Genomic DNA, 16,713 nt, shown 5'->3' with positions numbered 1-16,713 from the left:
CTTGCATATAAAATTTACTACTCTCAACATAAGCAAATTTCTTTTTATGAATAGTAGTGGGAGCAAACTCAACAAAATAACTATCATGTGATTGAAAATTAAGATCAAGATGACACATTTCATGGTTATCATTATTCTTTAAAGCATACGTGTCATCACAATAATCATCATAGATAGAAGGCATGCTTTCATCATAGTAAATTTGTTCACCAAAGCTTGGGGGACAAAAAATATCATCTTCATCAAACATAGCTTGCCCAAGCTTGTGGCTTTGCATATCATTAGCATCATGGATATTCAAGGAATTCATACTAACAACATTGCAATCATGCTCATCATTCAAATATTTAGTTCCAAACATTCTATAGATTTCTTCTTCTAGCACTTGAGCACAATTATCCTTTCCATCATACTCACGAAAGATATTAAAAAGGTGAAGCGTATGAGACAAACTCAACTCCATTTTTTTGTAATTTTCTTTTATAAACTAGACTAGTGCTAAAACAAGAAACAAAAAGATTCGATTGCAAGATCTAAAGATATACCTTCAAGCGCTAACCTCCCCGGCAACGGCACCAGAAAAGAGCTTAGTTGGCGGAGTGTGAGTACCCTTTACCTAGCCTCCCCGGCAACAGCGCTAGAAAAGAGCTTGATGTCTACTACACAACCTTCTTCTTGTAGACGTTGTTGGTCCTGCAAGTGCACAGGTTTGTAGGACAGTAGCAAATTTCCCTCAAGTGGATGACCTAAGGTTTATCAATCTGTAGTAGGCGTAGGATGAAGATGGTCTCTCTCAAGCAACCCTGCAACCAAATAACAAAGAGTCTCTTATGTCCCCAACACACCCAATACAATGGTAAATTGTATAGGTGCACTAGTTCGGCGAAGAGATGAAGATACAAGTGCAAAATAGATAGTAGATATAGGTTTTTGTAATCTGAAATAATAAAAACAGCAAGGTATAAAGTGGTAAAAGTGAGCGTAAACGGTATTGCAATGATAAGAAACAAGGCCTAGGGTTCATACTTTCACTAGTGCAAGTTCTCTCAACAATAATAACATAGATAGATCATATAACAAGCCCTCAACATGCAACAAAGAGTCACTCCAAAGCCACTAATAGCGGAGAACAAATGTAGAGATTATGGTAGGGTATGAAACCACCTCAAAGTTATTCTTTCGGATCGATCTATAAAAGAGTTCGTACTAGAATAACACCTTAAGACACAAATCAACCAAAACCCTAATGTCACCTAGATACTCCATTGTCACCTCAAGTATCCGTGGGCATGATTATACGTTATGCATCACACAATCTCAGATTCATCCAACCAACATAAAAGTACTTCAAAGAGTGCCCCAAAGCTACTACCGGAGAGTCAAGAACTTGTGCCAACCCCTATGCATAGGTTCCCAATGTCACGAAACCCGGAAGTTGATCACCAAAACATACATCAAGTGGATCGCAAGACATACATCAAGTGTTCTCATAAAAGACTCAATCCGATAAGATAACTTCAAATGGGAAACTCAATTCATCACAAGAGAGTAGAGGGGGAGAAACATCATAAGATCCAACTACAATAGCAAAGCTCGGGATACATCAAGATCGTGCCATAGAGGAACACGAGAGAGAACACGAGAGAGAGAGAGAGATCAAACACATAGCTACTGGTACATACCCTCAGCCCCGAGGGTGAACTACTCCCTCCTCATCATGGATAGCGCCGGGATGATGAAGATGGCCACCGGTGATGGGATCCCCCCTCCGGCAGGGTGCCGGGAAGGGCTCTCGAGAGGTTTTTTGTGGCTACAGATTCTTGCGGCGACGGAACTCCCGATCTATCTTCTGTTCTGGAAGTTTTAGGGTACGTAGGTATATATGGGTGCAGGGGGTACATCGGTGGACCTCCGGGGTGCTCACGAGGCAGGGGGCGCGCCCAGGGGGCTCCCCCCACCCTCGTGGGCAGCTCGGGACTCCCTTGACGTGCACTCCAAGTCCATCAGGTTTCTTTCCTTCCAAAAATAACTTCTCTAGTTGATTTCGTTCTGTTTTGACTCCGTCTGATATTCCTTTTCCTCGAAACACTGAAATAGGCATAAAACAGCAAATCTGGGCTGGGCCTCCGGTTAATAGGTTAGTCCCAAAAATAATATAAAAGTGGATAATAAAGCCCAATATAGTCCAAAATAGTAGATAAAGTAGCATGGAGCAATAAAAAATTAAACGTATCATCTCCCTGGCAGCGCTTTCTTTAAAGCCATTAAGCTAGGCATATAGTGCTCAAGTAATGGATCCACCCGGATCCCAAGGTATATCAAAGCCAATTTTAATTAACAATGATTTTCAATTTAGTAGTGAGCACAAAGTAACATATATCATGTAATGACAAAGTCTAACTCTCTTCCTATGCATCGGCATGTCATAAAAGAACAATTTATGCACACAAAGTAAAGGCCAATGCATAGTATAAACAGTTTCTTGCAATTTTATCATATTTGAAACATAGAGAGGCGGAGATGTAGTTCCTCTTTCATAATAATTGCAAGTAGGAGCAGCAAGCACATGCATATTATATTTATCAAAATCATCATGTGCAATAGTAGAACGCAACCCATCAATATAATCCTTAATAAGCACAAACTTCTCTGATATAGTGTAGTTGGGAGAATTCAAAAAGATAATAGGACTATCATGTCTGGGTGCAATAGTAAAAATTTCATTCTTAACATAAGGAACTATAGAAAGTTCATCTCCATAAGCATCATTCATATTGGCATCGTGGCCACAAGCATAGCAAGCATCAAGTTCATCAAAAAAGGATATTTCAAACAAATTAAAGGGATCATAGCAATTATCATAACAATCATCCTTCGGTAAGCACGAAGGGAAATCAAACAATGTATGAGTTGAAGAGTTACTCTCATTACAAGGTGGGCACAGATAGCTAATCCGCTCTTCCTCCTTTTTTTCTTCGCTCTCCTCATCATCTTTTTCATCCAATGAGCTCACAATTCCTGTATTTTCTTCTTCCATAGATTCCTGCAACATATTAGTCTCTTCTTGGACACAGAGACTTCCTCAATAAATGCATCAATATCGACATTATATTCATAATTCTCATAGCAATATTTAAGTATAGAATAATTTTAGGCCTATAAACATCATCATCAAAAGCTTCACACTTTTCAAACAAAGATTCAATTTCATAAGCACCCTTAAAAGCAACGAATTCTTCTATTTGTCCACATCATAGTAATCATATATACCATTAGCACAAGAAGCCAAGGTTTCATTATCATTAACTCTACAAGAAAAGGGAGGGTCTCGAGCCTTCATCCTAGAGCAACAAGTATAATCATATCTCTGGCATAAATTCCAAGCATACCGATGCAACATATAAATTTGATCCCATAATAATTCCCCTTTTTGAGTCAAGCAATAATCTCTAAAGTATTCAGGTTGATGCAACGTATCTCCCATTATATAGTTGAATGGGGTTTTGTCAGGATTATTAAAGTAGTGCATAATATCTCTCACATAATGAGCATCGAGGGTTTTAGGAGGTTCCCCATCTCCATGAGTAGCAAGTACACCTAATTTGTTTGCTATTTCGTGTTCCATATCCATAACTAATGATAGAGAACAACTTAAATAGCAAATAAAATCTACCTAGTGATAAAGCAAACAAGCACACACGAGAATATTCACCCCACGCTATTGCTCCCCGGCAACAGCGCCAGAAAAGGTCTTGATAACCCACAAGTATAGGGGATCAGTTATAGCCTCTTTCGATAAGTAAGAGTGTCGAACCCAATGAGGAACTAAAGGTAGAACAAATATTCCTCAAGTTCTATCGACCACCGATACAACTCTACGCATGCTTAATGTTCGCTTTACCTAGAATAAGTATGAATTTAGAAGTATTTTGTAGGTGTTGTAGGATAGGTTTGCAAGATAATAAAGAGCGCATAAATAAAAAGCAGGGGTTGTTCAGATAAAGAAGCAACTAAATTAGTTATAGTAGAGAGCTTTTTGTCACGAGAAAGTTATTAGTCCCTAGGTAGTCGATAACTAGACCGGTAATCGGTATTGCAATTTTATATGAGGGAGGCATAAGCTAACACACTTTCTCTTCTTGGATCATATGCACTTATGATTGAAACTCTAGCAAACATCCGTAACTACTAAAGATCATTAAAGTAAAACCCAACCATAACATTAAAGTATCAAGTCCTCTTTATTCCCATACGCAAACAACCTCCTTACTTGGGTCTATGCTTATGTCACTCACGCCACCCACCATAAGAAAATCATGAACATATTGCAAACCCTACAACAGGGATCCCTCACGCTTGCGCAACACAGAGAGCACCATAGGACAACACCAATAATTAAACATGCAACTCAAACCAATCATGATCACCAATCAACCCATAGGACAAAATGGATCTACTCAAACATCAAAGGATAGCCATACATCATTGGGAAATAATATATAGCATTGAGCACCATGTTCAAGTACAGATTACAACGGGGAGAAGAGGTGTTACACCACTGCATAGTGTTGGAAATATGCCCTAGAGGCAATAATAAAAGGATTATTATTATATTTCCTTGTTTATGATAAGTGTCTTTTATTCATGCTATAATTGTATTATCCGGAAATCGTAATACACGTGTGAATACATAGACCACAATATGTCCCTAGTGAGCCTCTAGTTGACTAGCTCGTTGATCAACAGATAGTCATGGTTTCCTGACTATGGACATTAGATGTCATTGATAACGGGATCACATCATTAGGAGAATGATGTGATGAACAAGACCCAATCCTAAGCATAGCACAAGATCGTGTAGATCGTTTTGCTAGAGCTTTTCCAATGTCAAGTATCTTTTCCTTAGACCATGAGATCGTGTAACTCCCGGATACCGTAGGAGTGCTTTGGGTGTACCAAATGTCACAACGTAATTGGGTGACTATAAAGGTGCACTACAGGTATCTCCGAAAGTGTCTGTTGGGTTGATACGGATCGAAACTGGGATTTGTCACTCCATATGACGGAGAGGTATCTCTGGGCCCACTCGGTAATGCATCATCATAATGAGCTCAAAGTGACCAAGTGTCTGGTCACGGGATCATGCATTATGGTACGAGTAAAGTGACTTGCCGGTAACGAGATTGAACGAGGTATTGGGATACCGACGATCGAATCTCGGGCAAGTAACGTACCGATTGACAAAGGGAATTGTATACGGGGTTGCTTAAATCCTCGACATCGTGGTTCATCCGATGAGATCATTGAGGAGCATGTGGGAGCCAACATGGGTATCCAGATCCCGCTGTTGGTTATTGACTGGAGAGCCGTCTCGGTCATGTCTACATGTCTCCCGAACCCGTAGGGTCTACACACTTAAGGTTCGGTGATGCTAGGGTTGTATGAATATGAGTATGCAGCAAACCGAAAGTTTTTCGGAGTCCCGGATGAGATCCCGGACGTCACGAGGAGTTCCGGAATAGTCAGGAGGTAAAGAATTATATATAGGAAGTGCAGTTTCGGCCATCGGGAGAGTTTCGGGGGTCACCGGTATTGTACCGGGACCACCGGAAGGGTCCCGGGGGTCCACCGGGTGGGGCCACCTATCCCGGAGGGCCCCGTGGGCTGAAGTGGGGAGGGGACCAGCCCCTGGTGGGCTGGTGCGCCCCCCTTGGGGCCTCCTGCGCCTAGGGTTGGAAACCCTAGGGTGGGGGGTGCCTCCACTTGCCTTGGGGGGCACTCCACCCCCCTGGCCGCCGCCCCCCTTGGGAGATCTCATCTCCAGGGCTGGCCCCCCCTGGGGGCCTATATAAAGGAAGGGGGAGGGAGGGCAGCCGCACCCTGAAGTCTTGGCGCCTCCCTCTCCCTGCTACACCTCTCCCTCTCGCAGAAGCTCGGCGAAGCTCTGCCAGAATACTGCTGCATCCACCACCACGCCGTCGTGCTGCTGGATCTTCATCAACCTCTCCTTCCCCCTTGTTGGATCAAGAAGGAGGAGACGTCATCCGCTCCGTACGTGTGTTGAGCGCGGAGGTGTTGTTCATTCGGCACTTGGTCATCGGTGATTTGGATCACGACGAGTACGACTACTTCAACCCCGTTCTCTTGAACGCTTCCGCATGCGATCTACAAGGGTATGTAGATGCACTCCTCTCTCTCGTTGCTAGATGAACTCATAGATTGATCTTGGTGAACGTAGGAAATTTTTTATTTTATGCAACGTTCCCCAATAGTGGTATCAGAGCTAGATCTATGCATAATTCTCTATTGCACGAGTAGAACACAAATCAGTTGTGGGCGTAGATCTTGTCAACTTGCTTGCCACTACTAGTCTTATTTTGCTTCAGCGGTATTGTGGGATGAAGCGGCCTGGACCTACCTTACACGTACGCTTACGTGAGACAGGTTCCACCGACTAACATGCACTATTTGCATAAGGTGGCTAGCGGGTGTCTGTCTCTCCCACTTTAGTTGGAGCGGATTCGATGAAAAGGGTCCTTATGAAGGGTAAATAGAAGTTGAAAAAATCACGTTGTGGTTATTCATAGGTAAGAAAACGTTCTTGCTAGAACCCAATTGCAGACACGTAAAAGATGCAACAACAATTAGAGGACGTCTAACTTGTTTTTGCAGCAATTGCTATGTGATGTGATATGGCCAAAAGTTGTGATGAATGATGAATGATATATTGTGATGTATGAGATCATGTTCTTGTAATAGGAATCACGACTTGCATGTCGATGAGTATGACAACCGGCAAGAGCCATAGGAGTTGTCTTAATTATTGTATGACCTGCGTGTCAATGATTTAATGCCATGTAATTACTTTACTTTATTGCTAAATCGTTAGCCATAGTAGTAGAAGTAATAGTTGGCGAGCAACTTCATGGAGACACGATGATGGAGATCATGGTGTCATGCCGGTGACGAAGATGATCATGGAGCCCCGAAGATGGAGATCAAAGGAGCTATATGATATTGGCCATATCATGTCACTACTATATAATTGCATGTGATGTTTATTATGTTTATGCATCTTGTTTACTTAGAACGACGGTAGTAAATAAGATGATCCCTTATAACAATTTCAAGAAAGTGTTCTCCCCTAACTGTGCGCCGTTGCTAAAGTTCGTCGTTTCGAAGCACCACGTGATGATCGGGTGTGATAGATTCTTACGTTCACATACAACCGGTGTAAGACAGTTTTAACTTGATGAGCCTAGCATGTACAGACATGGCCTCGGAACACAGAGACCGAAAGGTCGAACATGAGTCATATGGAAGATGCGATCAACATGAAGATGTTCACCGATGATAACTAGTCCGTCTCACGTGATGATCGGACATAGCCTAGTCGACTCGGATCGTGTAACACTTAGATGACTAGAGGGATGTCTAATCTGAGTGGGAGTTCATTAAATAATTTGATTAGATGAACTTAATTATCATGAACTTAGTCTAAAATCTTTGCAAAATATGTCTTGTAGATCAAATGGCCAACGCTCATGTCAACATGAACTTCAACGCGTTCCTAGAGAAAACCAAGCTGAAAGATGATGGCAGCAACTATTCGGACTGGGTCCGGAACCTGAGGATCATCCTCATAGCTGCCAAGAAAGCATATGTCCTAGAAGGACCGCTAGGTGAAGCACCCATCCTAGAGAACCAAGACGTTATGAACGCTTGGCAGTCACGTGCTGATGATTACTCCCTCGTTCAGTGTGGCATGCTTTACAGCTTAGAACCGGGGCTCCAAAAGTGTTTTGAGCGACACGGAGCATATGAGATGTTCGAGGAGCTGAAAATGGTTTTCCAAGCTCATGCCCGGGTCGAGAGATATGAAGTCTCCGACAAGTTCTATAGTTGTAAGATGGAGGAAAACAGTTCTGTCAGTGAGCACATACTCAAAATGTCTGGGTTGCATAACCGCCTGTCCCAGCTGGACATTAACCTCCCGGACGAGGCGGTCATTGACAGAATCCTTCAGTCGCTCCCACCGAGCTACAAGAGCTTTGTGATGAACTACAATATGCAGGGGATGGTGAAAACTATTCCTGAAGTATTTTCAATGCTGAAGTCAGCAGAGGTAGAAATCAAGAAAGAACATCAAGTGTTGATGGTCAATAAAACCACCAAGTTCAAGAAGGGCAAGGGAAAGAAGAACTTCAAGAAGGACGGCAAAGATGTTGCCGCGCCCGGTAAGCCAGTTGCCGGGAAGAAGTCAAGGAATGGACCCAAGCCTGAGACTGAGTGCTTTTATTGCAAAGGGAAGGGTCACTGGAAGCGGAACTGCCCCAAATACTTAGCGGACAAGAAGGCCGGCAATACTAAAGGTATATTTGATATACATGTAATTGATGTGTACCTTACCAGTACTCGTAGTAACTCCTGGGTATTTGATACCGGTGTCGTTGCTCATATTTGTAACTCACAGCAGGAGCTGTGGAATAAGCGGAGACTGGCGAAGGACGAGGTGACGATGCGCATCGGGAATGGTTCCAAGGTCGATGTGATCGCCGTCGGCACGCTACCTCTACATTTACTCATGGGATTAGTTTTGAACCTCAATAATTGTTAATTAGTGCCAAATTTGAGCATGAACATTGTATCTGGATCTCGTTTGATGCGAGATAGCTACTCATTTAAATCCGAGAATAATGGTTGTTCTATTTATATGAGAGATATGTTTTATGGTCATGCCCCGATGGTCAATGGTTTATTCTTAATGAATCTCGAATGTAATGTTACACATCCTATATACCTAAGAAGTTCACCCCCACTATCCTATTTATCTCAACATGCAAACTGTCCACATCAGCAACCATGCCATCTAAGCAAAAACTGATTTCATTTGCAGCCACATCAGCAGTACCCCAACAGCGCTGCCGCCGACACAACTCCGTCAACAAATCATACGACTTGGTTTTTCTTTAGTACGCAACGATCCTGGTCACCGAAGCGACCCGTCATTTGCATATGATTAACCTTTTCTTAGTAACGCAGCCATCCATCTCGTTCGCTGAACTGATCCGTCGTTTCCTTCGGATTCAATTTTTAATTGATGCGTTGTAGTCTTGCTCAGCGAAGTAACCCATCGTTTCCTATTCATAACGGACCATGCATCCTTTTATAACTTGAAGAGCCCAGATGCATCATCTCTCACTTCCCGACGCATCTCATCTTCCCTCCTATAGTATTTCGCCGAGTTGCGGCTGTCGGAACCCAGCTCCGGCGTGAGCGACCACGATGGCAAGATGGGGTTGGATGTTGCGCCACAGCTCTGTCCCTGGACTGAACCATCACACGCCCATAGTGTGTCGCTTGCTCTCGCATGTGCGCACTCGGCACTCCTCGGTGATGCGGCCGTGCCTACGTCGCCAGCTCCATCCGGGCAGTTGTACGTACGGCTCGCCGGCATGGCTCCAAACGAGCACGTTGATTCTCTGGTCTCTGCTCCTAGCGTTTTGCACTCTTACCCCATGAATCAGTGGTCAGACCGTGGAGAAGAAAGCGAAACCAGTCAATTGAGTACTGCGAAGGAAATCAATTGAGTAAGGGATCGGTTGCATCAATACACATGTACATCAGTTGCATCTACAGTCCAACTGAACCGGCGCAGGAGGACTGCTGGCCGGTGCGGTCGGAGCTACGCATGAGGGTGGGCAGAGCAGGATGAAGAGCTTGACGCTCGATTCTTCCTCACACCCCGTGCTCGCTCTCCCTCCTTCTCAACCGATCCCCTCCTCAATCTCAGGAGAAGCCGTTGCCGGCTAACTCAATTTCAGGCCTTGAGGGTGGGCTATCGGAGCAGGGGGTTGCTCGAGGAGCGGCAGGATGGGAACCGAAGGGCTGGAGGGGCAGCGGGGTGGCGGTTGCGCCGCTGCACCATGCCTGGCCGAATCGTCGCATGCCCATAGTACGTCGCTGGCTCCCATATGGGTTTCACTCAGTCGACCACCACCAACCGGCTACATGGGCTTCAGTGCTTCAGCCGCCCCCGGCTGCCTGCCACCCCCACAGCCCGCACCATCGCGGCGCCATCAAGAATCTTGCCACTGCCTGCCGCCCTGCCGTACAACCCTCAATACCTCCTCATTTTCCTTCGGCCTGGAGCACGGCGAGCCGGTCGGCATGGTGTGCAGTGCCGCGGTGGGAGAGGAAGAAGAGGGCCTATATTCGCAGTTGGGACCTGCTCGCATGTACTACCAATCTGCTTTCCTTACTCATGTCTCTTCTATTTTCCCAATGCCACTAGAGCCAGTTTAAGCACGTGGGATTTTATTCGGCAATGATAAAACCCGAACGTCCAGATTTTAAGCATGGCAACCCCAACGTTTTTTATGGCAACTTTAGTTCACGTATGGTTGACAAACATTGCAATTTTCTGACAAAAAAATGAACTGAGACAAAGTTGTCATGCCTTAACAATTAAAGTTGCCATGTAAAAACGTTCGAACTTCTCCCTATCATTGGCGCATTGTTCCTGTGCGCAAGGTAAATGAAAATGCATGACTCTTTACCTAATTTACTTTTCATTATCAAATCTAAAGGTCAATAATGTTACTATTGATATATATTGCACTTGATCTTCTTTTTTTGCGGGGTATATTGCACATGAACTTGAATTGGTAACCAATTAACCATCACATATAAGGATTGAAGGTTGGTACTTGACAACTCTTCCATAACCAAGATAACCTCTTGGCAATGAAGCATTGATAATCCAACAAGATGAAAGGTTGATACATACTCTGTCCATGTCACATTGTTCTTGGAATTGTCAATGTCAATTTAGTGTTATATTTCTCATTTACAACAAGATCCTTAATGTCAGCTATGAGTACCACAACAATGCACGGTGTATCATCGTATCCTACATAACCAAATTGATTATTCCAGTAATATATTTCTCTTAACATGTACACACACAACCTTAACAAACAAATACAATAAATCATATTTATTTTTTAGTTTTACTTCTCGGATTAGCAATCAAATATTCATCTTTAAAAAAACAAATTTCATCAAAATATATTGTAACCAATTCCCGCAGCAACGCGCGGGGTATTATCTAGTATTCATAGTGTGAATACCAAAAGATGTAAAGTTGATAACGATAGTCCCACATACTTGTGGCACTGCCGCCTTGGTCACATTGGTGTCAAGCGCATGAAGAAGCTCCATGCTGATGGACTTTTAGAGTCTCTCAATTATGAATCATTTGACACATGCGAACCATGCCTCATGGGCAAAATGACCAAGACTCCGTTCTCCGGAACAATGGAGCGAGCAACCAACTTATTGGAAATCATACATACCGATGTGTGCGGTCCAATGAGCGTTGAGGCTCGCGGAGGATATCATTATGTTCTCACTCTCACTGATGACTTGAGTAGATATGGGTATGTCTACTTGATGAAACACAAGTCTGAGACCTATGAAAAGTTCAAGGAATTTCAGAGTGAAGTAGAGAATCAACGTGACCGAAAGATAAAATTCTTACGATCAGATCATGAAGGAGAATATTTAAGTCACGAATTTGGTACACACTTAAGAAAATGTGGAATCGTTTCACAACTCATGCCGCCTGGAACACCTCAGCGTAACGGTGTGTCCGAACATCACAATCGCACTCTATTGGATATGCTGCGATCTATGATATCTCTTACCGATTTACCGCTATCATTTTGGGGATACGCTCTAGAGACAACTACATTCACTTTAAATAGGGCTCCGTCTAAATCCGTTGAGACGACACCGTATGAATTATGGTTTGGGAAGAAACCTAAGCTGTCGTTTCTAAAAGTTTGGGGATGCGATGCTTATGTCAAGAAACTTCAACCTGAAAAGCTCGAACCCAAGTCGGAAAAATGCGTCTTCATAGGATACCCTAAGGAAACCATTGGGTATACCTTCTACTTAAGATCCGAGGGAAAGATCTTTGTTGCCAAGAACGGATCCTTTCTGGAAAAAGAGTTTCTCTCGAAAGAAGTAAGTGGGAGGGAAGTAGAACTCGATGAAGTACTACCTCTTGAACCGGAAAGTAGTGCAGCTCAGGAAAATGTTCATGTGGTGCCTACACCGACTAGGGAGGAAATTAATGGTGATGATCAAGGTACTTCGGATCAAGTTGCTACTGAACTTCGTAGGTCCACTAGGACACGTTCCACATCAGAGTGGTATGGCAACCCTGTCCTGGAAATCATGTTGTTAGACAACAGTGAACCTTCGAACTATGAGGAAGCAATGGCAGGCCCAGATTCCAACAAATGGCTTGAAGCCATGCAATCCGAGATAGAATCCATGTATGAAAACAAAGTATGGACTTTGACAGACTTGCCCGATGATCGGCGAGCGATAGAAAACAAATGGATCTTTAAGAAGAAGACGGACGCGGATGGTAATGTTACCATCTATAAAGCTCGACATGTCGCTAAGGGTTATCGGCAAGTTCAAGGGGTTGACTACGATGAGACTTTCTCTCCCGTAATAAAGCTAAAGTCCGTCCGAATCATGTTAGCAATTGCCGCATACTATGATTATGAGATATGGCACATGGACGTCAAAACGACATTCCTTAACGGCTATCTTAAGGAAGAACTGTATATGATGCAGCCGGAGGGTTTTGTCGATCCTAAGAATGCTAACAAAGTATGCAAGCTCCAGTGATCCATTTATGGGATGGTGCAAGCATCTCGGAGTTGGAACATTCGATTTGATGAGATGATCAAAGCGTTTGGGTTTATGCAGACTTATGGAGAAGCCTGCATTTACAAGAAAGTGAGTGGGAGCTCTGTAGCATTTCTCATATTATATGTAGATGACATACTTTTGATGGGAAATGATATAGAACTTTTGGACAGCATTAAGGCCTACTTGAATAAGTGTTTTTCAATGAAGGACCTTGGAGAAGCTGCTTACATATTAGGCATCAAGATCTATAGGGATAGATTGAGACGCCTCATAGGTCTTTCACAAAGCACATACCTTGATAAGATTTTGAAGAAGTTCAAAATGGATCAGTCCAAGAAAGGGTTCTTGCCTGTATTACAAGGTGTGAGATTGAGCTCGGCTCAATGCCCGACCACGGAAAAAGATAAAGAAGAGATGAGTGTCATCCCCTATGCCTCGGCCATAGGATCTATCATGTATGCCATGCTGTGTACCAGACCTGATGTAAACCTTGCCGTAAGTTTGGTAGGAAGGTACCAAAGTAATCCCGGCAAGGAACACTAGACAGCGGTCAAGAATATCCTGAAGTACCTGAAAAGGACAAAGGACATGTTTCTCGTTTATGGAGGTGACGAAGAGCTCGTCGTAAAGGGTTACGTCGACGCTAGCTTCGACACAGATCTGGATGACTCTAAGTCACAAACCGGATACGTGTATATGTTGAATCGTGGAGCAGTAAGCTGGTCCAGTTGCAAGCAGAGCGTCATGGCAGGATCTACATGTGAAGTGGAGTACATGGCAGCCTCGGAGGCAGCGCATGAAGCAATATGGATGAAGGAGTTCATCACTGACCTAGGAGTCATACCCAATGCGTCGGGGCCAATCACTCTCTTCTGTGACAACACTGGAGCTATTGCCCTTGCCAAGGAGCTCAGGTTTCACAAGAAGACCAGGCACATCAAGTGTCGTTTCAACTCCATCCGTGAAAATGTTCAAGATGGAGACATAGACATTTGCAAAGTACATACGGATCTGAATGTCACAGATCCGTTGACTAAACCTCTTCCGTGAGCAAAACATGATCAACACCAGAACTCTATGGGTGTTCGATTCATCACAATGTAACTAGATTATTGACTCTAGTGCAAGTGGGAGACTGTTGGAAATATGCCCTAGAGGCAATAATAAAAGGATTATTATTATATTTCCTTGTTCATGATAATTGTCTTTTATTCATGCTATAATTGTATTATTCGGAAATCGTAATACACGTGTGAATACATAGACCACAATATGTCCCTAGTGAGCCTCTAGTTGACTAGCTCGTTGATCAACAGATAGTCATGGTTTCCTGACTATGGACATTAGATGTCATTGATAATGGGATCACATCATTAGGAGAATGATGTGATGGACAAGACCCAATCCTAAGCATAGCACAAGATCGTGTAGTTCGTTTTGCTAGAGCTTTTCCAATGTCAAGTATCTTTTCCTTAGACCATGAGATCGTGTAACTCCCGGATACCGTAGGAGTGCTTTGGGTGTACCAAACGTCACAACATAACTGGGTGACTATAAAGGTGCACTACAGGTATCTCCGAAAGTGTCTGTTGGGTTGACACGGATCGAGACTGGGATTTGTCACTCCGTATGACGGAGAGGTATCTCTGGGCCCACTCAGTAATGCATCATCATAGTGAGCTCAAAGTGACCAAGTGTCTGGTCACGGGATCATGCATTACGGTACGAGTAAAGTGACTTGCCGGTAACGAGACTGAATGAGGTATTGGGATACCGATGATCGAATCTCGGGCAAGTAACATACCGATTGACAAAGGGAGTTGTATACGGGGTTGCTTAAATCCTCGACATCGTGGTTCATCCGATGAGATCGTTGAGGAGCATGTGGGAGCCAACATGGGTATCCAAATCCCGCTGTTGGTTATTGACCGGAGAGCCGTCTTGGTCATGTCTACATGTCTCCCGAACCCGTAGGGTCTACACACTTAAGGTTCGGTGACGCTAGGGTTGTATGAATATGAGTATGCAGGAAACCGAAAGTTGTTCGGAGTCCCGGATGAGATCCCGGACGTCACTAGGAGTTCTGGAATAGTCAGGAGGTAAAGAATTATATATAGGAAGTGCAGTTTCGGCCATTGGGAGAGTTTCGAGGGTCACCGGTATTGTACCGGGACCACCGGAAGGGTCCCGGGGGTCCACCAGGTGGGGCCACCTATCCCGGAGGGGCCCGTGGGCTGAAGTGGGGAGGGGACCAGCCCTTGGTGGGCTGGTGCGCCCCCCTTGGGCCCCCCTGCGCCTAGGGTTGGAAACCCTAGGGTGGGGGGGCGCCTCCACTTGCCTTGGGGGGCACTCCACCCCCTGGCCGCTGCCCCCTTGGGAGATCTCATCTCCAGGGCCGGCTCCCCCCCTAGGGGCCTATATAAAGGAAGGGGGGAGGGAGGGCAGCCGCACCCTGAAGTCTTGGCGCCTCCCTCTCCCCTGCTACACCTCTCCCTCTCGCAGAAGCTCGGCGAAGCTCTGCCGGAACCCTGCTGCATCCACCACCACGCTGTCGTGCTGCTGGATCTTCATCAACCTCTCCTTCCCCCTTGATGGATCAAGAAGGAGGAGACGTCATCCGCTCCGTACGTGTGTTAAATGCGGAGGTGCTGTCCGTTCGACACTTGGTCATCGGTGATTTGGATCACGACGAGTACGACTACTTCAACCCCGTTCTCTTGAACGCTTCCGCACGCGATCTACAAGGGTATGTAGATGCACTCCTCTCTCTCGTTGCTAGATGTACTCATAGATTGATCTTGGTGAACGTAGGAAATTTTTTATTTTATGCAACGTTCCCCAACACATAGAGGGGGGAGGTGGTGATGGCGGCAGCGAAGTTGTTGGTGTAGATTGCCGTCACGGTGATGGCCCGGGCGACATTCCGACGCCACCGGGAGAGAGGGGGAGAGAGCCCCCCTTCTTCTTCTTCTTCTTCCTTGACCTTCCCCCTAGATCGGATCTCTCTCTCTATTTCCTTCTGTTTCTGTGCTCCCTGATTCTGCCCTTTCATCGTTTCTTAAATTCCCGGAGATCCATAACTCTGATTGGGCTGAAATTTTAACATGCTTTTTATCCGAATATTAGCTTTCTTGCGGCGAAATAAGGGAATCAACTGCCTTACAGAGTGGCCACAAGGACCAGGGGCGTGCCCGACTGCTGGGGCGCGCCTTCCGTCCTTGTGGACTCCTCGGGCACCGTCTCGCGTTGATTCTTTTTCCCAAAAATCACGTGTACTCCAAAAAAATCCGAGTAAGTTTTTATCGCGTTCGGACTCCATTTAATATGGATTTTTTGCGAAACAAAAAAATATGCAACAAACATGAACTAGCATTGGGCATTGGATCAATATGTTAGTCCCAAAAATAGTATAAAAAGTTGCCAAAAGTATATAAAAGTTATAGAATATTGGCATGAAACAATCAAAAATTATAGATACGACGGAGACGTATCAGTGCCACCAGGATAGGATTACCGGCCAATAATGTTTTAATTTGCTCCAATGCAGCCGCTGCCTCATTAGTTAACTCAAAGTTTTTGGTTTGTTTAAGCAGCTTGTAGAGTGGTAAGGCCTTTTCACCAAGTCATGAAATAAAGCGGCTCAAGGCCGCCACGCAGCGGACCAATTTCTGGACATGTTTTAGCTCGGTAGGAACCACTAGCTGGGATAGGGATCGGATTTTGGACGGATTAGTCTCTATTCCTCTATGGGAGACAATAAATCCGAGCAGCTTGCCCACGGGTACCCCGAAGACACATTTTCCCGAATTGAGTCGTATGTCGTAAGTCCACAGACTATCAAAGGTTTGGTGGAGGTTGTCCACCAGATGACTAACATGCTTCATTTTAATGACCACGCCGTCCACATATGCCTTGACAGTTTTGTCGATTTGCTCTACCGGACATGTCTGGATCATGTGTTGGTAAGTAGCACCTCATATT

This window comes from Triticum aestivum, chromosome 4B (assembly GCF_018294505.1).
Source record: "Triticum aestivum cultivar Chinese Spring chromosome 4B, IWGSC CS RefSeq v2.1, whole genome shotgun sequence".
Lineage (NCBI taxonomy): Eukaryota > Viridiplantae > Streptophyta > Magnoliopsida > Poales > Poaceae > Triticum > Triticum aestivum.
Note: the sequence above shows the minus strand (reverse complement) of the source record.